This window comes from Tympanuchus pallidicinctus, unplaced genomic scaffold (genome assembly GCF_026119805.1).
Source record: "Tympanuchus pallidicinctus isolate F22 unplaced genomic scaffold, pur_lepc_1.0 scaffold5, whole genome shotgun sequence".
Taxonomy (NCBI): Eukaryota; Metazoa; Chordata; class Aves; order Galliformes; family Phasianidae; genus Tympanuchus; species Tympanuchus pallidicinctus.
The window spans coordinates 7,287,546-7,312,965 of record NW_026294769.1 but is presented as its reverse complement, the minus strand read 5'-3'; the positions used below and the strand labels follow the sequence as shown (position 1 = coordinate 7,312,965).

Sequence of the window (25,420 nt, the reverse complement as noted above, 5' to 3'; positions counted from 1 at the left end):
CTAACTCAACCAGCTTCCCTGGCCACCAATCTGTTGCTCCATATGTCTAAATCTAAAGCAGAGAAGTACCTGAGAGCAAAGGATGTATTTTGTGCCTTGAGACATCTGCCCCAGCTAGAACTCTCCTCTGCCTTCTGAAATTCCTTCACCCACAGGTAAGATTCCAAGGAGGATGTTAGCAACGTTATTCAGTTGCTCCTGTTGATGGGAAAATGTGGAACAGCAGTTTTATAGAGGTCTTACAGACTGGAAGTATTCCCTCAAAGCCAGTCAATACCCAGAGAGACGGTGGAGTACATGAGCCAGGAGAAGCTACTACAAAGCAACTGTGGCACTGTTGATGAGCCCCATAGTGCCTCGACTTATTTGTTGAGAATGAAGATGTGACAAACATCTAAAGGAACACTGATACACAGCAGTTAAGGACTGTCAAGCCATTTGACTTGTTTTTTGTTTTTTGTTTGTTTTTTTTTTCACAGCACCAAATTTAGGTCTAGACAATTGACTGCCTCAGAAGTGGGTAGGAGTTGTAGTTACACACATTCATGTAGCAACTGAGAGTGCTGGTTTGTGCATGTGGTTGGCTGGCACTATAAGGTCTGCTTGGCTCAGAAATACAGATCACGCTTTGCTTCTTTCCCAGAAAAATTCTTTTAAAACGCATGCTTTCTGCACCTAAAACATTGATGAAAGCAACTTTTTATCCTGTAATGGATTGGGCTTAAGGCCAATCTTCAGTGAAGTTTGTGTGATTTGACCCCCTTAATGCAACAGATGTTTAAAGATGCTTCAGGCGAAGTTTGGAAGGAAGGCCAACTGTTAGTCAGAGAGCAGCCCTAGACCAAAAGAAAAGTCCAGCTGGCAACTCATTTTAGAAGGGTGGGGTTTTTTTGTTTGCTTTGTTTTTTGACAACTGTTGTCTAAAGAGAGAAAAACTCTTAGTATTGCCTCTACTTGGAGACTCCTACATCGAGTAGAAAGAATAGTAGAGGTAAGATATTCTTCACTAAGTTAGATGAGACAACTCGGAGTAGAAGTTATGTGATACTCTGGATGCTTTTTTGAGTACTGGCAGGAAATGTGCACCAGAGAGCCAGCAAGGGTGTGAAGCCAAATATTTTCTGGACTGTATTTTGTGTGGACCATGAACCTTATTCCCCTGAGTAAAATTGTACCTCCACCTGTGTATACAGATGAGCTGCCCTCCTCAAATCTTTTTCTCCTGCAGTAGATAGAAAATCTTTCTTACTTTCAACCCGTTGCAAGACTGAGATCTCAAAGAAAAATTTGAATGTATATTTACTTTTTATTAAAAACATATTATAAATACATGTGTATGAATGCTGTCATATTTATGTGAATACACAGTACAGAAACATAATTTACAATATAAATATATATATTAAAAACTATAATTTTTAATTGAGATTAAAAAAACAGCAAAAATTCAGACATCTTTGATATGGTTTTCAGGTTATCTTTATGCAGCCCCTTTATTACTTTCAGACTTATTACTTTATTACTTTCAGACAATAATTAAAGTTACTGCAGACCACGATTTCTAATACTCAATTGACTGCTTCCCTCTCTCTGTCCCCTTGCAACACTCTCTATGCTTTTTAACTCTTTCTTTACTTCTGTCTTCCAAAAACTACTGGGGCTCCACAGCCCTTAAAAACATGCTTTACTTGTTTAGATCATAAAGTGATGATGGGCACACCTTACATTCTTTGTTTGAATCACTTCTATATATTCCTATTCGTTCTTTCTGTAGTTAGACCAGACAGAACCTTTTCTGGGGCACTGTTTACTGAAAAATATACATATCCTTCACACAATTGTTCCAGTACCTGAGTGTTTACAGGGACGTGTTGAGCCAAGTGGTGCGGTGTTTTTGAGAAGCACTAGCATATATGGAAACTACATAGTTTGGGTATGCAGAAATTTCTTCAGAAAACATGAATCCCTGTGAAATCTAAAATGACAAAGCTACTTAAGGCATTCTTTGTGTTAAATGAAATATATTCTACAAGAATCGCTCAAAAAGTAAAGCCTCCCATTTTATGATGTTGGTGCACAACATCAGAGGTAGATGTTGGTGGTATGGCTGTATGGGCTGAACCTTCCAACCAAGATTCCATTGCATTTTGTTGCCATGCAACAGATGACAGCAGAGGGGCAGTCTGACAAAATGGCATCTGACATGCAATCTACAATGCAGATGGAGCAAAGGTATGTCACTGAATTCCTCCATGAGGAAAAAACAGCACCCACTGACATTCATTGATAAAGATATAAGAAATCCTAAAGCACTGCTACAGCTCAGGAAGGAGACCTTGGAGTCATTGCTGTAAGTTCTCTAAAACCATTGCCTTGATGTGTAACAGCAGCCAGAAAAGCCAACAAAACACTGGGCATCATTAGGAAAACTATTGGGATGTATATGCAGGCTGCCCACTACAGAAAGTGGCAGTCATGCTCTCTCTAAGGAGCAGACCCTAATTTTAAAACCTCTAGACATTTCCTACCTTCTTAGTAAATAATGTAGTAAAGGGTAGTAGGGAAATCTCATTAAAAACAGTGTATAAATTGAAAACAAGTGGGCACTTTGTTTATTCCATAATCAACCAAATGTAATCAAAAATAGAAATTGTTAATGTATTCCAAATTCATGGAAATCTTTATGAATGTGATAAGTAGGTCATCCAGCCCAGACATGAGCCTACCCACTAGAGAGGATAACATCAGGAGAAGTATTTGTCAGTTAATGCCTGGAGACAGGAAGAGATTCTTTCTGCGTATAATCTGTTCTTCACAGTATGACTTGCATTAGTTTGTTTGTTTTCTGGCACAGTTATTCTCTTGCCTATGTAGAAGAAGAGGATTTATTCACAGTGTATTGCTGTCACTTTCTACAGAAACAAAAACTTTAAAGGGCAGGTAGTGGAAAGGAACTTCCATAAGTGAAAATGTATTTACTCCCAGTTTCTTAGCTGAGGCAATTACAAGTTTGGGAAAAATTAGTGTGTTCAGTCTTCCTCAGTGCACAAATTTTGGTAAACAAGTTTTCTTGACTACGTACCTCTCCATCTCTCCAATGGTCAGGTCTGCCAACTTTGCTGGATTTTATTAGTTAATTTTTTTTGCTTTTATATTAGAGTAGCTTGAGGACTTGTACTGTCAGAGTTGCTATGGAAATATGCCCAGTAGCATAAGGAAAGTCCTAAGTCTATCAATTGGAAAACATTTTATCATTAGAAAATATGAATGAAGCTTCTGTTTAACACATGCACAGTGTTGTATGAACACTTTTTTTATACAACTTTAAACCCCGACAGATAACTCACATTCTCAGCAGCCAAATTACTGGAAGTTTTCGAGTTAGCTATTTTCTCTCTAATTCTAGATTGCATCTGCTCTTGTTTTTAATAAGATAAATTAAGGTCTAAGGCAGCTCTTCCAGCCACAGCATGAAAGAATTTTTTTTTTTTTTTTTAAAGCTTTGATTTTCTAGTCCAATAAAGCCTTGAATAGCTAGACATGTTCTGGTTTTTTGCCTCTCCATGACTCTCTTATTAAACATGGATATTGTACTGTGAGAGACTCTGATATAGGGCTTCAGAAGTTACTGCACCGTAATGTTGCCAAGAGCTATTCCGAGTGCTGAATCTCTAAATTAAAAGGAAATGGCTGAAAACTCACCTACCATATTACTTCCATGTGAAGTTACAGCTGTAAGAAATGTTTTGTTGGAACTCTGATTTAGAGAGACTTTAATTGCTGCTGACGTTTCTGGGAGACAAGTAATTGTTTTCCCTGTAGCTGTGACAAACTAGGCCTGCTTCTGCAAACTCTGAGCAGTTTGAAAAACTGAGTGGCTTTGGAAAAATCTCTTCTGTTGTGCCACAGAACTTGCTATATTTGAAATGCTTTATGATATAAGACTGCTCTCCTACCTGGGTCAGCATCTGAGGCTCCTCAGCAGATGTCCTTCTTCATTTGCAGGCATCAGCAACCTCAGGCTGCTGTGCTGAGGCAGAATCTGCTTGGACAAGAAGGGAGATAGGACTGAAAATGTAAAGAAGAGAGGCAGCAGCACCTGCTCTTGTGGGAAAAATGCAGCTTCATAGGAAGGGTAGCAGCATTTTATCTGTAATCTTCTGCAAATTATTTATCTTCCCAGAAAAAAAAAAAAAAAAAAAGTGAAAACAGAAAATAATAATCTAAAAAAAAAAAAACAACAACAACAACAAAAAAAACCAACACTCAACAGATGGGAAGTATTCCTGTACAAAAAATAGAAATGGAGGAAGTGCCAGACCCTGGGAGTGCTGGGTCACTCCTCTGCATGGCACTCAGGAGCACCTGAAGCACTTTGGGCCACTTATCTCTATCAAATGTCTCCAATGGTCACTGAACATAGTGTGCAACTAGGAACAAAACAGTTAAAAAAAAAAAAAGACAGTGAAAACAAGCAGAAAAATAAACAGAAAATAGCATAGAAAAGAGGAAGAACTAAAATGTGAATGCCTCTGGGATGAAGGAGGACGTGAAGGCAGGCAGCCCAGGTCTATGGGTCTGCAGGCAGCAGCTGCCCATGCAAATTGCACAGAGGGTGCTCTCAGTTTTTAGTTCTGAACGTATACTGGTTGTCAGTTCACTGCAAACCTGTTCTACAGCTGTGAACAAGTTTGTCTGTATATACAGGGAGTACCTAAAAGGGTGAAAAGGAAGTAACTTCTAACTTCAGGAGGAACATATCCTGCAGTGTTGGCAGTGAAAACAAACAGTTAAAGCAGAAGTTTGTGCCGGGGTCCTGGAAACTGTCATCATCTAAGATGTCATCATCTAACACAAGAGGATATACAGCTGTCACCTGTGCTGTAGGGTTCAGTCCATGTGAAGATGAAAATGTCATGTCCAGAGGAATCCATCCTACAAGAAAAACACCACCTCCAAAATCCAGAAAAAAGTGAGCAAAAGTGGCTGGTTTTGCTCGAGAAGATCTTAGTGACAGAGGCAGTTATGACATTTAAAGCCACAGCCCACTGATGCCAGAGCAGCAGCTTTGCAGTTCCCAAGAGACTGCTGCACAGATTAGACATCAGCCACAAAGCTATCCAGAAGTGGAAGGACTTGAATTTAATGGGATTACAATTCTTTTATTCTAATCTTCTCCACTTGGATTTGCACCTGAGCAAAAAAAGAGAATGCTCTGTCAGGAGCCAGTTGGAATAGGTAACTGGGTTTTGGGGATGCTCCTGGTCTGAATGCAGGGCTTTGAAAGATTGAATTCAAGAAAACCCTCAGTTTCCACTCAGCAAGAGCACAGGGCAAGGATACAGAGAGTGAACTGAACATGCCAAAAAGTAAGGAGATCTCCAAGTGTGTCCTTGGAAGCAGTGCTGCCCAAAGACAAGTATGGAGTAAGGACATGTAAACTGAAGACTAATTGGGGACACAGGCCCTTCAGCATTTACCACCTTATGCTCCAAACTGCACGTGATAGAATTCCAGGTGGTGTACAAATGTGGAGAGGATTTTCCTGGACCTTTTCCTGCAGTGAATTCCCCAAGCAGGTTTTTAAACCCAGATTCATTGAAATGCAAACCGCACTGTTTACAATCACCTATTGAGAAAGCACAAAGATTCTGGGGCTGCAACCCAGAAAGGGACAGCAAAGAATGGAGATCTACTGGAGGGTCTACATTATGTGGAGGGCAGTAAGCATACAATCAAGTGTTTCTTCAAGTACCTGTAAGATTTCAATTATGATTAGCATTGTAAATATTTGCCCAATTAGTTCTCCATCTTTTTAGCTGGCTTTTGTTTCTTTGCTTTCTTTTTTCTTTTTTCTTTTTTTTAAAAAAAGAAGTTTCCTGTACTAATTAAGCTCAAAATATTGGCTGCATGGCTGGTTTTCAACTCCTTCCTTCCTTTCTTCCATGCTACCTTTCTAAAGAGACCTTCACCAAGCAGCCTCACAGGATCTTCACTTTATAAGACTGGTAATTAGCTGAAGCTTTGCTGAGCATGTGGAAATCTTCTGAGTAAAGTCATTATAATAGAGTTTAATGTTTCAGCCTATTGCTTTCATTTGCAAGATTATTGGCTTGATAAAAGAAACAGATTTTGACAATACAATAGCTGTAGATACTTGAGAAATTGTGTCTGAACTTTTTTTTTTTTTTAGTCAAGCATATGGTACAGTCCCTTATTTAAGGAGCACAGTGGCATTTCAGATGGGAAGTCCAGGCAGATGGTGAAAAGCAGGAATCACTCAGTTTACACAATAAAGCACACTATCACCATTTGCATCATTACCAATTTTTGTGAGTTCAAATTTGTCTATGGTTTATAGAGAGGAAAAAAAGAAATACTCTTTTCTGCTCTTCCTGGTGGTATTTGAGAGAAGCTATGGTGCCCCATCCCTGGAGGCACTCAAGACCAGGCTGCACAGAGCCCTGGTCAGGCTGGCTACCAGAGTGGGTGGCAGCCTTGCCCACAGCACAGAATGGGGCTGGGTGGGCTTTGAGGTCCCTTCCAACCCCAACCATTCTGTGATTCTATTATTGTATGAGATGATAGTAATAAATTTAAAGAAGAAAATCAGTGTTATTAATGAAAGCACAAATTTCACAGTGTATTCAGCTTCCTCCTATGGGAAGTGCAGTTTCAGAAAGGTAATCCATTCCAGGCAAGTCAGGCATCTGCCAATGCAGCTGTTTGCATAAGCAATTTAAAGCAGAATACTTTGATAAAGTAGGTAATAAGCTGCTGCTGGAATAGGCATGGTAACAAAGAAAAAAAGTGGGTATGTTTGCAATAAGAGCCAGTTGATCGGAAAGGCAAACAAGTGGTGAATGAGTTAGAACCCCTGGCAGGGGCATACCAGGTGTTAATGTGCTACAGGGACTGAAGTGCCTTTTAAACCAAAAAAGGTGTGAAAGTCGGGCCAGGATAGGGATGGCTGTCTGCTTAACTTCCACCATAACCATCTGATGATGTGAGAAGATGAAACATCAATTTGGATTCAGTACTGAAATGTGAATTAAAAATTAATATGTTTTAATTTCCATTAACATATCTGAGGATATAAATAAGAGTCTGTACACAAGACTTACTCACTTATCTTGATAAGAGTGTAAATGGTGGGAGCCAAAGACAATTTATCAGCACATTTTCTAAAGCCTGTGAATTTCAGATAGGAATTTATTCCAGACATGAAAATCTTAGAGTCCTTATAGCTAAATGAAATAGCTGCATCCATCAGTAGATTAGTCAAATATTTTTCTGCAAATAATTTTATGACAATTGTAGCTTTTTTTTTCTGCTAGCAAATTACTTACCAACAGGCTAGGAATTTTGAATTTGTTCCAAAACCAATATCAACACATTTCTTGCATGTAATTTCTGTCAGCTTGCCACGATGAGTGTTCACTGCTTATTTGTGCCATATGAATATTCATTCAAACTTGCAGTGATGTTTTTCTCTACTGATTCAGCAACAATCATATACACAACTAATTCAAACAGCTGTAATTTTTAAATCCTTGATCTGAAGCCCACCAGGAGCACTACAGCACTGTGAATCAGCTGTCTTTTTATCCAGACATTCTCAGAAGTGTTTGTGTTAGTACAATTGATGTTTTGTTCTTGATGAAGCCCCATGAAACCATCATCCTCAACTTTTCTCCTCAGTGCTACAGCACTAAATTCAGACACAGCTTTGTGTAACTGCTGAAGTTTGAGCAATTGATGTCAGTTTAGCATAGACTGGATTTATTACATTCCGTTTATATGCAAAACAAATGAAATACAGTATCATAAGGATAATGGGTGGATTATGTGCTGATATTTTAATTGTCCGATTTCCTGATTAGAAAACGTTAATGGATTTCCAAATCAAAACAGATATCAAACTTTTCCATTTTCTGTTGCCTCCTATCCTTACTACATTTGTGTACTTCATTTTGTATTTTAAAGCAAAGAAAGAAAGAGGTACACTTGTGTAATACTTTCTGATACTACGTCTTTTTTTAATATCACCCAAGCTCACAGAGAAATCATAAGGCAATGGTGAAGCTTTCCTTGTGATTTTAAGTTGATAATCACGTGCACGTAGTCTCACAATAGCCTTTTCAAGAATACTTTCTATCATTACAAACTGTTGATAAATTGATCCACAGATATTGTAAAAGGGTTGTGAGCTTCAAGCATCTCTTTGATAAAATTTTCAGTGTCTTGTGAGTGTCTCTGCAGTGATTCATTTCAAAGTTACTTTCCAGTTCCCAGGATTATTTGAGTGGAATAAAACCTGGGAACAGGATGAACATAAAGGAATGGATGGGGCTTTGAGCAACCTGGTCTAAAGGGAGGTGTCCCTGCCTATAGCAGGGCATTGGAGCTAGATGATCTTAAAGGTCCCTTCCAACCCAAACCATTCTGTAATTCTATGACTGGTAAAACTTTATCTAGGATTATATTTAGCATTTGTACGCAATTGGAATGAAGAGTTTCTCTTTTCAAAATTTGTGTGATAAGGTATATAAAAAACACATTTTTAAAGCAAAGCAAATACATTGCAATTATTGCTAATGTACCTTTAGTCCACCTTATTGGCCCTTTGTTTAAGGGAAAAATCCTAAGTCTCAGTCAGGTTCATTGCTATACTCTGCAGATAAAAGGAAACAGTAAGCATGGCTAACAGTAAGCATATCTGAGTAAAACCTGCCTGAACCTACAGTCTCCTACTTCCCTACTGACAAGAATAAGGAGCAAGCTCAATAACAGGAACACAACTGTCCTTCCTGAGCTTGTGTGCTGAGCAGCTCCTGCTATTGAAGTACTCATTCCATCTGTTGGAAGTGTTCCGAGAAGATTCAGTAGCATAGCATACCTCAGTTCTGTCACATGATTGTACCAACAGATGCAGCAATCTAACAACCAGCTCACATGGTCCTTTCAATTAACAACTGCACTGATTGTTTCTTGGCAGCTTTTTTTTTTTTCCTATAAGTAGTAATTACACAGTAGTTAATCTTCAAAGTAGATTTTTCTAACCTCTTGGAATGCCTATTTCTGTGCAGGTGATGTGATACCTCTACGAAGTGCTAGAAAAAAAGCAAAACAAGCTACAGAATAAAAGACAGGCTTCTGTCTTCTTGCAATTATACCAGGATGTCCAGAACTTCTTGAACTTCATAACTGATCATTTCATAGGGCTTCATCAAAACCCTGTGAACAGCCTTAAGCTCAGGCTCAGACCTACAACTGACAGTTTCTCTGATCTGAATGTGATATCTTGCCAAAAAAACAGGATTTTAAAATTATGGAGTATAAACGAGCAAGATATAATTAGGCTGCCTACATTGCCATGCAAAGATATTTCCCAGGGTCAGGCTTCCCAACTCTACATATGGCTCCCAACAGACATTGCTCAAAAACTCACTGCGGACATCCCCTGCTGCTTCTGTACAAGGTTCTCATTTTGGAAAGGAACCAGGATGTAGTAGTGTCTTCCTGCTATGAAGCAGGAGAGGAAAATATACCACAGGGTTGGTGGGTTAGTGCACGTGGTGTGACAGTTGTTTTTCAGTTGTGGAATCAATTCTTGCAAGCTCTGTGGTGCAAACCTCTGTCTGTGGCATTATTGTGACTCTGTAGCTAACACACATAGATATTCCAACTGGATTAGGTCATTAACTATATCAGAATCATTATGAACCATCTGCTTAATAGAAACCAGATATGTACACAAACTATGAACACACATTTTCATTCACACATAATATATATTATTATTTAATAGCACTCAAATGCTTTAAAAAGGACAGCACTTAGTTTTATTTTCATTTTGCCTCTGAAATTCAGCTAAAACATTGTGCCTTTCAGTGTTTCGGTTTTAAATAGCCAAAGCATTTGAAAACTACTACACTGCAACGTTAAGAGTTATTTTACCTTTTAATTAATAAAATGAAATGAATAATTTTGCTGATTATTATTATGCTGTAAATAGATATCAAGATATATGATTTTAAAAAAGGCAAATAAGATTTGATAGAGCAGATCCTGTTCCCAGAGGGACAGAAACCAGAACCTAGAAAAGGAAACAAAGCTATACTGCTTCACGTTGCTCATATAATCAAGTTTAGGACTGACTTCAAGAGATCAGTTCAAAAGGTAAAGCTCTAATAATGGAAAATAAAGTCAGCATTCCAGATTTTTTAATTTATATTCTAACCAAGATCACTAGGCTCAAGTCTTTAATCTCTTATGAAACTTAGGAGAATGAGGAAGGAGAAGGTGTTGCCAGTCAGGAGTAAAGTACAGTTAACCTGTTCACCTTCAAACTGGGCAACTAGGGTGAATCATTTTCTCTCCTGCAAGTTCCTAAACAGCTTCAATTCACACAGCTGCCAAGGCTTTCAACTTCTACCAAACAAAAGCAAAAACCATACATGCCCTTGTTTCCTGGATCTGTAACTTCTCCGCAAGTGTTTCCGTAATAGAAGGCTCTTTTGACCTGCCGAGGCTATCCTTCTTAATACTAAGAGCACTGTTCAGACCTCCACAAACCACGTCACCTGCAGAGCAACATGTATGTACAACACCTCTCCTCACTGATCAAAACAAGAAGTGAAGGCTCTGTCAGGTTGGCTTCTCCCAGCAATTTAAAACCAGTGACAGTTGCTAGACCCAGAAGGAAGACATTTCCCTTAAAAAATGAAGTCTTAGTAGTACATGTAAGCTTCCTTCTAAGAGAAAGGAAAAAAAACGTGATGATGGGCATGATCTACAATGTAGTGCTTGCATATTATAATTGTATATTTCATGGGAAAATACACCCTTTACCATACAAATAATTTTTTGACTGAGTTACTGATCACTGACAGAGAGCTCTGCCTAGAGCTAAGTAAATAGTTATTTCTTCAGGAATAAAACAGGAATCTCCCAAGCTGGTTAATGCTCAAATAATGAATAGTTTGAGACAAAGTTTTTTTCTTAAGCTTAATACTGAAAAATCCCAGTCTCAGGCCAAGTTCAAGATCTCAGACAAGAACTCCCCACACCAAGAGGATGTTACCTGTTGCTTCTATAAAACACTTTGTATGTCAGAAAAAGTACCGCTTGGTTAGCCTGAAAGCCATAAGAATCAAAGGAGAAAGTTGCTTTACTGAACTGTGTCTAACATTATAATGAAGATAACATACAAGCAACAAAGGAAAACACCACCATGTTAAAATACACTCAACTAAGTTTTGTCCGGACCAGGTTTCCACAGTTCTTTCATTTTCTACTTATGTGCCTTACCAAGTAGGACAACATTACTGTAACACAATGGAAAGCACAGCAATAACAGCAGAGTAGAGGAAGGTCCCAGGCTGCAGCAAGTGAGGACTTGCTCAAATACAACAGTCACAAGTACAGAAAGAAGCTGCTTACCTTCAGAAAATCTCAAACACACAAGGATCACCAACAAGACACCCTTGCTTCCAACACTTAAATGATGTCTGGGGAGGGGTTAATCCTGGCTCCACTCTTTTCAGTCACTCAGGCACATTGCATGCAGCTGAGCTCCTCTGGGTGGGCCCTGCCTTCCCACCAGGGGCTCATTCGCTGGTTCAAGCCCTGACTTAGCATTTCCACTACAGTTATGAAATGGGAATGTCATGCAAAAATCTTTGAGGCTATATATGGTGTCTATCATTTGGGTTCTTGAGAGTGAATGCAATCACCTTTGGAGCAAATAAATAAATAAATAAATACATACATACATACTTATATATACATACATACATAAATACTGTTTTGACAGGAATCTCCATTGATTTATCTGGAAATGATGGAGGAAAGGAAACTGGTACATGCTCACCCTCAGAGGACAGTCATATTTTACAACGTTAATACTGAGTCAGAAGTTAAGGCTCTGATCCTGGAAATGGTTTGCAGCCCCTGGTACCTTCATGCCTGTGATGGATCCCACAGAGCTGTGGGTCTCTTCATGTAAGCTGTAGTACTTACATGCAGAAATGCCTTCGGGATCAGGCCCTGATGATCAGTGGTAGTCTCAGGAAAAGTATCCATAATTCTAGTTTCTCAGATATAGACAAGCTTTTTTTGTTCTTCTTTTTAAGAATGCATCTTATTTCATTTCCTCCTCACTGACCCTGAAAGCTGTTTCATTTTCATATTATGTCAGATCTGCATGTCTTCTTGAAAAAACCTAAGTGTTTTCAGACTGGGAGGGCTCAGAGACTGTGTTTGCTGGTTAAAACTGGAAAATGTCAACCTTGATTGTAGTCATTTAAAAATTAAGTTCTTATACACTTCTGTTGTTGTTGTTGTTGTTAAAATATTCTAGTATGCCTCCAAAATCTCCTAAAAGTGAAATTAACACCTGGTGCTGGAACTCCATGCCAACTTTTATCCTCACAGCAATGCATATTTTAGCCTGAATTTCACCTCAAAATGAAATGGCAGAGGGGACAGCAGTGATTCAAGACCTGTCAGGTTATGCTTACCTGTCAAGTTTCTTTCTATCATCTGCCAACTAATTAAGGTAACCTTGTCACAGAATTCAATTAACACTCAAGTGATATGACAGAGCGTTAGATGTCCTGGTTAGAGGTTAGTCCGTTTCTCACTTCTTGGCTGCAAATGACTGCTGCATACACACTTTCTTCCGCCCCACTGAAATTATTTTCTATTGCAACCCTGAGACAATTCAAACTTGATTAATCCTTCCTCTAGTCTTTGGAGAGCCTTTTTTTCTGCTTTCTTCTTGAATTTTATGCTCAGTAGCCAGACAGAACAAGAATTGCACAGTAGGAGCTGCTCAAGTAGCAAAAACACAGGAAAGTGAGTCCTGTGGATATGGTATCTAGTTTCTTCACCTTTAACAGATATACTGTGCATCCATCAGCAGTTTGGTTGAAGACATATTCCATGAAAAAAAGGTGATTTTTAGTGAATTTTGTCAAAAAGAATCCACTTTTGCAAGTGAGATCTTCTGAAAAAAATCTGATCCTGAACATTTGAAATTTTGAAGCACTGAGCATTTTACAATTTTTTTTTTTTTTTTAACTGATTAGTAAGCTTACTTCCATGCTTTGCTGTAACTTGATTTTTCATTTATATAGCAGCATGTTTCTTCTTAGAGATGTTTGGAGCAAAGGAAGCATTGCTATCTAGAATGTTCAGAAGGTAAGTGACTGATGGTTTGGATGGCTTCACAGAAGATAAAGCCTCTCATCTGTGTAATTCCAAAGGGAATTAATAAGGTTCGGTGTGTAATTCTACTTCTAAGCCACTTCAGAAAAACCAGACAAATCCACTGAATGGCTGAGAATATATCCTAGTGCACACATGTAATGTCCATTTTCCAGCTGATTTAAACAGCATCTGAGTTGTGTTTAACACAATTAAGGCAAATGGGATATCCTGGGAATTACAGTAAGACTTTTGGAAACAGTGCAAAAAGAACTTGGTACTACTACTAGAGATAAATTGTATGATGAAGTTGTCTTGTTTGTGAAAAACTTTAGTAAAATAATCTGTTAGGTTGGAAAGACAGTACAATTGCTTGAACAGTGAGAATATGACAAGCAAAAAAAGAAGCCAAAGAAATAGTGTCAGCTAGAATTGGAGTTAGCTGTGAGTTTTATAGCTCTCCAGGGAGAGGAGGACTCAAGCAATACAAAAAAATCACCTGCAACCTCATCCAGACAAGAGAACAAGTAATATGGGATACAAACACACTTGCTTACGTTACAAGTAAAGGTATATTGGAAATGAATGCTGAATTAATTAGCAGTGCTTGGAGCAATTATTTTGCAAGAGTATCATGTGAAGAGAATGCAAAGGAGGAGTTAAATCATGCAAATCCAAATGGGATAAGATTGGTCATATTTACAAGGAGCTAATCATAAAGGCAGATAGAGAACTGAAAGTGAGGGAAATATCTTGAGGAAGTGTGGATACACTTAGTGAAGTGATTTGTTATGGAAGGCATGTTTGACTGCTTTTGTAAGTCACAGAAAGTAGTAAACAAGTGTTATAAAAGCTTTGCAGAGCATATATTTAAATGTGGAGAAGTATTGAGCTCAGCACAAATTATACAAGTGAAATGGTGCTGCAGAATATGAAGACTTGCGACATTTCTGAAAGCATCTGGAGAGACTGAAATGTAGAAGTGTTAAACAGATTCATAGTAGGAGAGAACGGAGTTAACAGAAAGCTTGCTGTGTGTATTTTCTCTGAAATTTAGAGAAAAGAGGCAGTTACTGTTTTTTGTGGAAGTAGAAAAGGCCAATGTACATGTAATGAGAATGACCAAGCTGTTTTGGAGGACCCTATATATGCTGCCTCTGCCTAAAAAAAGGTGCTCAAAAGTAAGTAAATATCAAGGAGACTACCACAGAACATGCAAAATCTTGTGATGCTGTCTTAGCTAAACTTTACCAATGGCAGTGCTTTCTTACACAGATGCCACAGAGCAATTGCAAGACTGAAGCCTTGATAGATGGTGAAAGGTATTCTCCTCAAAGGAGAGCAGAGGACGAGATCTTAGAGGAAGCAGTTCTAATATTTCTTTCCAATTTCTTTTTTATTGTACCACAGGTCCATGGTGTGACTGTATGATTTCAAGAGTCTTGGATAGATGCATTGTGGGAAATCATCATGCTTTAGTTCCTGGAAATTCAGTTGATGACATTTAGAAGTCAATCTATTTAGTTGAACAAATTGTTCTTTGCTCTGTGAAAGACATAAGGGAGAAACAAGGGATTTTAGTGCAGACTCCAGTCTAAGTCATACTGGGAAAAAAAAATTAAAGCTGAACTTTGCTAGTAAGAATCTCAGCACAGTATTAACAGGATACTCCTAATATGACAGTGAAGAGACAGCTGTAGGAGAGACTACTGACTTCACGTTCAGACAGGATTTACCAGGAACTAACTTTGCAGGAGATAGTTGGTGACAGACATGGTAAAGAAACCTCCAGATGTCAGTAACTGCATCCAACGAAAACTGCAAAAAAAGAATTTACCTGATTTTTGCCTCTTCTTAAAATGTCTGTTATTATGAAAAAAAGTGCTGAAGCATTTGGGAATACAAAACACAGTGAAAATGAACTAGGCACCTCCTGAAACATGGACAAATAACCTATCTTGTACATGTTCAGTTTTGCTCATCTTTTCACAGGAAAAGAGTAACCTGCATGTGTATAAAGTATATGTATATACTGATACTAGAGCATGTCACTGGTTCTTCTGCTTCACCTTTTATGGAAGTCAAAAGGCTTTGTTCCAACACCTTCTATGCTAAAGTTTAGAACTACATCAACCTGATTATGGCCATGAGTTAGGTAGCATGTTAAATCCTTCATATAATAGAGTGGAGTGGAGTGGAGTGGAGTGGAGTGGAGTGGAGTGGAGTGGAGTGGAGTGGAGGGAAGGGAATAAGAGAATATCCTGAGTTGGAAGGTACCCACTGGTACTCCCAGACCAGATCTGCAAATACAGAATGGTATGTCAGGTGTTAGATATTCTCATGACTTTTTTGTTTTACAGACATCTGTTGTAAGAGAAAAACCTCTGAAACAGAACACAGTCTTCAAGCAGTTAACCCTGTGACTATTTACTGCCTTGTTAGCTCTGGAGTCAGTTATATATTATTTTAGTCTCTGTAGTTATTTTCTCTAATGTTAGTCTAACTGTCAGTTGGTGTCAAAAGCTGTGGACTACACTCACACTGTTTTTCTGTGGGAAGAAACAATTCTTTAATGTACAAGTCTGAGAAGCAAAGTTGAATTTAGTCAGCATAACCTTGAATGAAGGAATGGCTTTTATGAAAAACTCAAGGTTATAGTTCTGTTTCTAAACAGTGATGAAAAATCTTAATTCTTTAGAACAAATAAATAGGAAGATCATTTCCTTTTGAAAAATAAATTGTTTTTGCATGGGTTATTTACAAAAAATGGGAGGTAAATTAGTGGGAGGGACAATATCTAGAATCTGAACAGCAATTCTGATAAAGGATACAGCCTCAGCTATTACTCATTTTATTGGACAAAATGCACAAACTCTAGTCAGTGTGATAAAACAGCCCATCCTTACACACACATTGTAAGAATCCATCTGGAAAATAAAAGAAAGTCTATTTTTCTACTAAGTGCATCAGCAAATACAACTGGCTTCAGATATGCTGCTACATGTGTTGCTATGGAGTGAAAGCAGCGAAGATTGACATGGGATGATTCTTCGTATGTTGAAATGCGTGCTCAGGCAAGGAAGATTTTCTAGTAGGACTGAATTCCCTCCAGGAATGAAAAGCAATACTGGCTTACTGAGATTTATAAAAACACTCTTAGACCAGACCTTGTCTATGTGCTTTTAAAAAAAACCTACACGTATCTATTGCAAAAGCTCAATTTAAAATTTGTCCTAATTCCAAACATACTCATCCAGCCTACATCACATCGGGGACAAAACAAGAGATGCTCCCTGCAATAAGATGTTTCCTGCACTTCCTTGATTGGAGGACCAAATGATTTCCGGAACATTATCCAAAGCAAAGGGTTTTAGGCTGTAAAAATCAGTTTTAGAACACCATTTTTACGAAGATAATTACGACAGTTTTACAAAAATTAGTGCTCCAGAATCTTTTGATTCAATCTTATAAAATTGATCACGCTTTATATCTGATGTTTTTGGAAAGCAACAGAAAGCCAGTTATACATTATTTTATTATTGCTGTAAGTTGTAAATGACTTTAGTGAACTAGTAGAAATTACAGAGAATTATTATTTTTCCAGAAAAATCAATAGAATACATATTTTGCTACTTAGCTCTATCATCATAAAGGAAATTAGTAAATAATGCAAAAAAAACCCCTCAACCCCAAACACATAGAAATAGTGAGAATCATCCTTTTAGGGGACAACAACAGCAGCATAAAAAGTACAAAGAATAAGAATAGTATTTTGTTTTGTCTGTCCACGCTGAATTCTTTCTTTATTTTAAAGTATCTTTGTCAGCTTCAGCCAGACATGGTCAAGGGATCTTCTTATTCTGCTTTTAGAAAATGGAAGAAGCAATGTTGAATACAGGAAACCAACCCTCGCTGACGAACAATATTTTGTCACTTGAGACCTTCCATCCTGAGATAATCTTAAACAGGGCTTCTTTTCCCCAGACCAAGGTCTTTTCCTGTCACCTTGCAGCATGAAACAGTGCCATGTGGCATTTTCCTTCCCTGAAAGTTTCCAATTTTATTAAATCTAATCCTGAATTAACAGATGTCCTCAAGGAATTTTTCATTTTCGTCAGTGTAAGCCTAAACCAAAGTTGAGGGGCTCAGTGATTCTGACAGCTGAGATCTGACTAAAGCAAGATCTTATTAAAATAACCTTTGAAGTCTTTAACTAAAAACTCACTATTGCAGGTATGCTAGTGATGAGCAACTCAACTTCTGGTAGATTTTCATTTTTGAATGGGCACAGATGTTTTGCAGGTCTTGTCCCTGGCAATGCTACACAACAATCGCTTGTCAGTACCTTTTGATCATTGGTACACTTTTAGCAGTTCTTATACGTGTGAAGAACAGTCACACATTCAAAGCTAAGTTAATTTTCCTTATAAAATCTTGCCAGGACTGGGAAATGTCAAACTGGAGCTCCTTGTTTGCAGAACCTCCTCTGATGGTATCCAATCAGTGGGAGAAAAGCAATCCCCCTTGCAAGGTTTGCTATTAACCAGGTCTTTTCCCTGCTGGTTCATTGGCTTGTGAGCACATCCACACTCTGCAACGCTTACCAGATTGGCCTCAGATGCAGCCCATGTGTTCCTTTCCTCAGTCAATGCCTCAATATACAGCTGCTTAATTGGTTATACTTTATTCCTCCTGTGTCTGGATGGAGATTTTTACTCATAATTACTGTTGACACCAGGCAGTTGTGCGCTACTCAGCAAAACCCCGTCTGAGACACATAAATAATAAGACGGCTGTAGAAAGATGAATAGCAGACTTGCTGCCTCAGAAGTTTCTGGGATGATTTTTGCAAATACTGCTAAAATATGTTAAAGACCAGACAAATCCAGGCAAGACCCGAGGCTTAATACAGTCTGTTATTGTTAGAAGGCTTAAATGTTACTATTAATAAAAAGAATGATTTCTCCTAATACAGTTATGGGCTAACTGCCTTTCCAACCTCAGCCTGTCTCTGTCCTAGATCCTCCATGTTCCTCAGCTTTTGCTCCTTGGCCTCCCCTGAAGGCTGTGTCCCTGCCTTGCTGTATGCCTTGCCAGGATGAGGGCAGCTCATGACACTGCAAATAGCTTCAGAACCTACACTTTGCAAGCCTCTTTCAATTGCAGTAGGGCAATTTCTTGCCCCAGGCCATCCCTGCTTCTTTGGTTACAAAATCTCCTCTGGTTTGCAGTCTGCATTTACTTTTTTTTTTCCTTTCTTTTTTTTTTTTTTTTTTCAGAAATGCCTTGCAAACACAATGAAATTACAGTAATTTCAGCTATATATGTCTGTCCACTGGTTGTCCTTCTCTCCACTCCGTGTTCATTGAATATATCTCCATTTTACAGAACACAATAGCAGAATCACCAAGGTGGTGAAGACCTCTAAGGTAATCTAGTCCAGTTGTCCATCTACCACCACCATGCCCACTAAACCATGTCCCTCAGTGCCGCATCTCTATGTTTCTTGAACACCTCCAGGGACAGTGACTCCACAATTTCCCTGAGCAGCCTGTTCCAATACCTCACCTCTCTTTCTGAGAAGAATTTTTTCCTAATATCTGACCTCAACCTCCCTGGCACAACTTGAGGCCATTCCTTCTCATCCTATCACTGTTACCTCAGAGGAGAGCTGACTCCCACCTCTCGACAACCTCCTGTAGCTCTTTTTCCCCTCTGGAATAATTTTGCAGGTAGGACTGTGTTTATGCCTCAGCCACTGGATCCATCCATATGGCACAGAAGAGAGAGTATCACCTAGTACATCTTTGTTAATAGCATCTGAATTACCTGATGTTTCCAGTGACTTGCCTAAGCTGAAACTGCCCTAACTTGTTCCTGCTGTAAACAAACAAACAAAAACCCAAAACCGAAACATCTTGTATTGCTTTTTGGCCAAAATCCCTTATTAAACTGTATGGGAAGCCATACACCAAGAAAACAACAGCTAAGATATCTCTAAACAGTTTTATGTGCCCCCAATCCCAGTTCTAGAGTGAGTTTACATCAGGTTGCTGTGTTGATGGATGCTCCATGGACAGCATTGCTAGTGTGCTGCAAGAGGGGCTCTGCCCCATTTCCCCACTGCCCTAACTAAGCTCGCTTTGCTGTCAGCATGCTGAGATACTTTCTTCCCTTTTGACTTCCCAGACACATCCCCGCTTGCTAAGAGCTGATAAAAATACTGCTTGCAGTGCTGTAGTGGCTCTTTGGTGGATGGCCTTGTGATGGGCAGTGAGTGCTAGCAGCAATGCAGAGAGTAAACCCTGGAAGTAAAGAGTTTCAGTCTTTCTGAGATAATTTATGGTTTCTGGATGGGCTATTGGAAACACAGTAAAACACTGTACAGTTTATTTCCCAGTTTTTATAACCCTTAGTTCAGCAGGTGGGGTTCAGCTGTGGTTGAAGCTGTTCTGGTTTATAAAACTGCTTTTATTTTTAAAGTCAAAGTTTATACAGCAGATTAAACTCTGGTGTAGCAGTTCCGAGACAAATGGCAGCCATCATTTTGTCACTTGAGGAAGAAGCTCCAAAATCTTCCTTTTAATCAGTACTTTTTAAACTTTAAATTTGCATTAACTACGTATGCACACCATTAACTATATCTGGGATATCTATCTACCCCACTAGATACGAAATTTCATAGTCTACTATATTGCATTATTCATAATAAAATCATGGTATTAAATCAGATCTTTAGCTTACATATAAATCATACTTTAGGAAGGCATCACAATTTGTCTCAATCTTTTTTCAGTTGTATATATATTAACATAACATGCCCTTTTACTCAAATTACATTCCACAGATTGTTACCTCAAAATGTTTATTGCCCTAGGCTTTAATTATGAAAATAAAAACCACCACCAACAAAAATACAACTGTGGGAAGGGAACCTACATTTTTTGCCTGTGTTAAAAACTGCGACTGTAATTCACCTGGTGTCTGGCTGTGCACTCATTAAGGTGCTATAAGACTATGCATGTTTAAAGGATCCAGGCTTTTATTTAAAAACCCAGTTAAATGCAAATTTTTTTCAGGGCACATCATCATCTGTTTCTTCTAAACAATTTTTTTTTTCCCCCTGTCACTGATAAGCTGTGATTGCAGCAGTGGAACAACTTGCTGAAACGCAAGCATTGGCTCTGCACCAGGTGTTGGTAATTGGAGTGGATCGCAATGACCGTTATGTTACTCAAAGGGGCCCAGAGGGAAAAAAATGCCATTTTTTGGAATGTATTTTCTCTTCATGTCTAGGCACAGGCAGAAATAAAAGCAACAGGAAACATCTTTCAAATATTGTATATAATTCAAATTCTCTCTTCCCATCACTCCAATAAAAATTCAAACCTATGGTAGCTTAAAGAAAAAGGTTTCTTTCATTCTTTTTTTTTTTTTTTTTTTTTTTTTTTTTTCCCCCCGAGGGGAAAAAGAATATAAATGTTTTGATGTCAAATAGAGGCTATAGAATCACAGAATCATAGAATTGTTTGAGTTGGAAGGGACCCTTAAAGGCTATCTAGCCCAACTCCCTGCAATGAACGGAGACACCTACAGCTCGATCAGGTTGCTCAGAGCCCTGTCCAACCTGACCTTGAGTGCCTCCAAGGACAGAGTACCCATCACCTCTCTCAGCAAGCTGTTCCTGTGCCTCACCACCCTCACTGTAAAAAACTTCTTCCTCATATCCATTCTAAATCCTCCCTCTTTTAGTTTGAAACCATTTCCCCTCTTCCTATCATCACAGACCCTGCCAAAGAATGTCTACTTCTTTCCTGTAGCTCCCCTTCAGATACTGAAAGGCCGCTATCAGGGCACCTTGCAGCCTTTTCTCCAGGCTAAATAGCCCCAGGTCTCTCAGCCATAGGAGAGGTGTTCCATCCCTTGGATCATTTTTGTGGCCCTCCTTTTGATGTGTTCCAGCAGACCCATGTCTCTCCTGTACTGAGGAGTTCCCATCCGGATGCAGTACTCTGGGTAAGGCCTCAGCAGCACAGAGTAATAATCAATTGTGGCTGTATACAGCAGCCTGAGTTCTGTCACAAATTTATTCTTCAGCCTTGGTGTGTTTAGTCATTAGCATTTTCTGCTCGTATATAATGCTCATGTACAGTGACTAAATTCTTGAAAAAGCAACTGAATTTGTGAAAACCAGTGCATCAACATGTGGCTGCTATTTTGCTTTCCTAGAAAAAGCAGCAGGTTTCTTACCTGAGAAAGAAAGGTATTTCAATGTCTGAAACTGCCCATCAGGCTGCTCAAATTAACTGCACCTATCAGTCATTGCGAGTACTTTTTATCCAAGCCAACCTCTTAAAAGAGTGAAAATAAAATTACAGAGCCAAAGGCTATACAGTAAATTTTGACATGTCCCAGGAAACAACTTTTTTCTTCTTTCAGCTTCTTGTGCACTGCAGCCTTCAGTGTGGTGTTTGGGATGGCCTCGGTGCTTTCATCCTTTGATGGCTGCACCCACAATCTTTGACTGTTTTCACTTTGGGCCTGACACATGGTTGAAAGTTGCTGAAAGTCTTACAGGCACTTCTGTGGGCTTTAAACTGAGGTGTCAGCTAAAGGCTTCGTCTTTACAAGAGGTTAACATGTGATGTCTTCTGGGAAACCAGTGCCTACAGAGGAAGGAAACTGCTATTAAAACTGCATTAAAAGTACAAAAGTAAGCTTGAAAGTGAATCAGTTTTAGAGTATCGCATAGCCTTGGTGTCTTGCAAGAGGGTCTTGCCTGGCCAGCACCATCCTCAGGCACGGGAGTAGTAGAGGGTCGTGGTGTACAGATCTGAATGGTGTGGTCCTCTCAAGATAGTGCAAAACCCAGGGGAGCACTGGGGAGAAGAAATAGCTTGAAGTGTTTGTGCTGGATGGACCCTTGGCCTGGGCCTCAGAAGACTTAATGCTGGAGGTGCTTGTAATGCAGGTGTATCAACAGATCAGACAGCCCCTGCTCATCTCCTGGTCTTTTCCCAGCAGTGCCTCCTTTAAGTCAGTGGCAGCTGCAGACCTAGATCCTCTTAGCCTGGGGCAAGCAGGAAACTCAGATATCCCACTTTCAGAATAAGGTGGCTTTAGACCACTGCTTAAGAGCTGTAGAGTCCTCTGGAAAATGAAGCAGAGCACATAGCACAGTGTTTTAGGATCTGTTGATCTCACCTGCCTCAGGGGAAAACATTGGGCTTTCAGTTGCAAGTGGTAGGAACTTCTTCTCCACCAGCTTGGAATCAGGCACATCTATACCAGCTATTGCCCAGTAAAGGGCTTTTTCAGGCTGAGGTCTTGATAGGGTTGTGCCTGTGTGCACACCATCCCCGTACCTGTTGGGGAGATGGCACTGCCACTGAGGATGGCAGCACAGAATGGTGGTGGTGGGGTTTGCAGAGTTCCCTGTTTTAGGTTTCTAGTTTCTTTTTTGACATGTAGTCTTTGACCAAGAGTAATTCCCCTCCTGTCTTAGCAGCTTGTGGTACTGCCCTTGTGCCCAGCAGGCTCTGCTCTTGGCTTGTTGCTTAGAACTATGTAGCTAGATGTGCCCGGAGGAGAATGGTGATTCCCTCTCTTTGCTAGAAGACAGTTTTGTGTCCAGCATGTTGCTGCTATTGGCTATTCAGTTTATTAGCAATATCAGTGCACAACACACTTTCCAGCCCCATTTCACAGTTAGTCATTATGGGTGTGCATGTGTCTGCATGTACAAACTGTGCTTCTTGTATGCTTATGCCCCTTGTTTTTTTCCTCCCCCAACCCAGACTGCTGCCTTCACCACCACCGTCTCCTCTTCCCAGTCCCTATGCTATCAGCAGTAACAGCCAGCTGAGAACTCTTTCTATCTGTCACCAGGAGAGGGTGAGTAACATGGGTGGAGGAGCTGAGAAAGCCTCCCTTGCAGCACTTGTCCTGGTACAGCAGCCTATGCTGTGTCAAGGTAGAAAAAAAGTCTGCCTTCCTAATTTTGGCTGTAAGCTTCCCTTCAGAGATACTTTTGTAGTCTGAGGCAGCCTAGCCCCAGCAAGCACTCATCCCCACCTGCTGCATGTATGGCCTGCCAGGATCCCTGGCAATGCACAACTGAATTAGTGTCTTTCTCTGAGTATTTTGACCATAGTCTACATAACACTGGGGCCAAGTTTGTATTTTTTATAATGTTCCCATCCAGTGTCCTTGAGTGCTACCGCTCAAGCCTCAGTTGAGGATGAATAAGGTGTTGACAATGTTCTTAGAAATGCCTTTCCCCTTTGCTTGCTCTTTGAAGTTGTGCTCATAAACCTGTTTTGGGGGGTGGCGGCAGCACATGATGTGAGAGATGATTAATATTCAATCAATTTTTAAAATATGTGACTTGCAAAGGAGTTGTTGGATGTGTGAAGTTGGGAATCAACATATGGAGACAATTTCTGATTGTAAACATACTGCACTATGACCAGCAATTCTCCACAATACAGTAGGATTTATTAATAGAAAATATGTCAATATGAGTTTGTCTTTGTACATGTTAGCAACATGTACAGTGAAACACATTTTTTCTCACTCTATATTGTTATAGTTCTTTTTGTGTTATTTGACATAACCACTTATATTTTGGGCTTAAATATGTTATTTGTCAAAATGTACTTTCAGTGTTAATATACCTTTAAAATCATAGTTTATCATTTAAATATTGAATTCATATTATTTTTTCAAATCAATATTGCTCATGTTAGTGCAAATTTGTTAATCTTGAGATAGGTTAACCATTCCTGCCAGACCATAAACAGCATTTAATAAAACAGTGAGATTTATCAAGGTCTACACAGCTGATCAAGATTCTATTACGAAGCTTGTTAAAAAAAAATAATCTGACATTTGACAGTACATCAATTGCATTTTATACATTTTTTGGAACAGTTTGGTTTCTTCTCTATTTCTGTGTTTTATCTAGTACAAGAATGAAGGGAACAGCAATAGGTAATGATACTTTCCTCAGTACTAAAGAGAATGCATCATGACATATCCTGCTTCAGTATGGCAGCAGTGTTGGATTTCCAAGCCTGGAAGAGAAGCCAGGTAATTCCACACCATCTCAAAATGCAGTACAGCAAGAATGAACAACGGTAGTAGGAGCACTTGCCACTACAGAAGAATGGAAACAAAGCAACACAAACTATAGACGAAAGATATTTTATGCCACTTCATCGGTCCAAAATGTTTCACTTGAGCAATGGTCAACATTTGACTGCAATTAGTTTTCTGAGAGGAGCTGCAAGGGGGCAATGTGGGCATTTTAGTAGTTTGAAGAATGGAAATAAATCCAACTTACAATAAATTTCTGTCTAAAGAACTTTAACTAGAACCACGGGTCCCTTTGGCCTGTTTGTGGTCCTGCGGCTGGAGGCCTGCACGGATCTGGTGGTTATCACACAGGCAAGAAGAACTTCAAGTTGAGAGTGACATTCTTTATTAAAAAAAAGCTTTTATACTGAAAATGTGCTTTGTTCAAAAGAGCACTGCAAATGTCACTTATCTTATTAAAATCAATGTAATAAATAAAATATAAACAACTTGTGTCCAAAACTATGAATAATATTTTCATCTACCTCACTATACATCTGGCCCACTGTGCCCCTCCCACCCACCCTTTTTTAAATGTTTTAAATTTTTTTTTGCATGCGATTTTTTTCCCCCTGTTTACTACAAAGAGCAGATAAGGTTACATATCGTACACTGGGAAAAGCTGCCAAAAAGATTAAACTCTAGTCCTAGATTATCGAAAAACCAATTCTACGTCACAACATCCTCCCGCACCAACTACTCGGTCTGTGTCCTACGGAGCAGGTGATGGTTTGTGAGAGACTTTTCCCCCTGCACACAGCCAAAGTGTGCCAGGTGATGGTGAGACTTACACTGACTAACCACAGAAATGTTTGCAACCTAAAACAAATTCCTTAATTGTAACTGAAGCAATTTACAACTACTCCTTTTGTGTTGGGTCTTATTCTGTGGAAACTGTATGACAAACTCTTGGCTGAATGAAAGAAATGCTAGATTGTTTTTTGTTTTTAATTTTTTAACTTCTAGAATCCCAAAAGCTAATATTAGCCCAGCTATTCTGGACTCCCAGCCTAGTTTCCTTTCATTTCCTTTTTATTTTTTTGTTTTGTTTTATTTTTTCAAAAAAAGTCTC

General features: G+C 39.1%; 1 long non-coding RNA gene across 1 annotated transcript; it reads right to left on the bottom strand.

Moving 5' to 3' along the window:
• Positions 1 to 2,611: 2,611 nt before the first annotated feature.
• Positions 2,612 to 18,411, bottom strand: LOC128091028 (uncharacterized). The gene is made up of 3 exons (XR_008211189.1): positions 11,446 to 18,411; positions 3,957 to 4,042; positions 2,612 to 2,866 (listed from the first exon to the last, which is right to left on the bottom strand). It is a non-coding gene; the product is annotated as an uncharacterized LOC128091028 (long non-coding RNA).
• Positions 18,412 to 25,420: the final 7,009 nt, after the last annotated feature.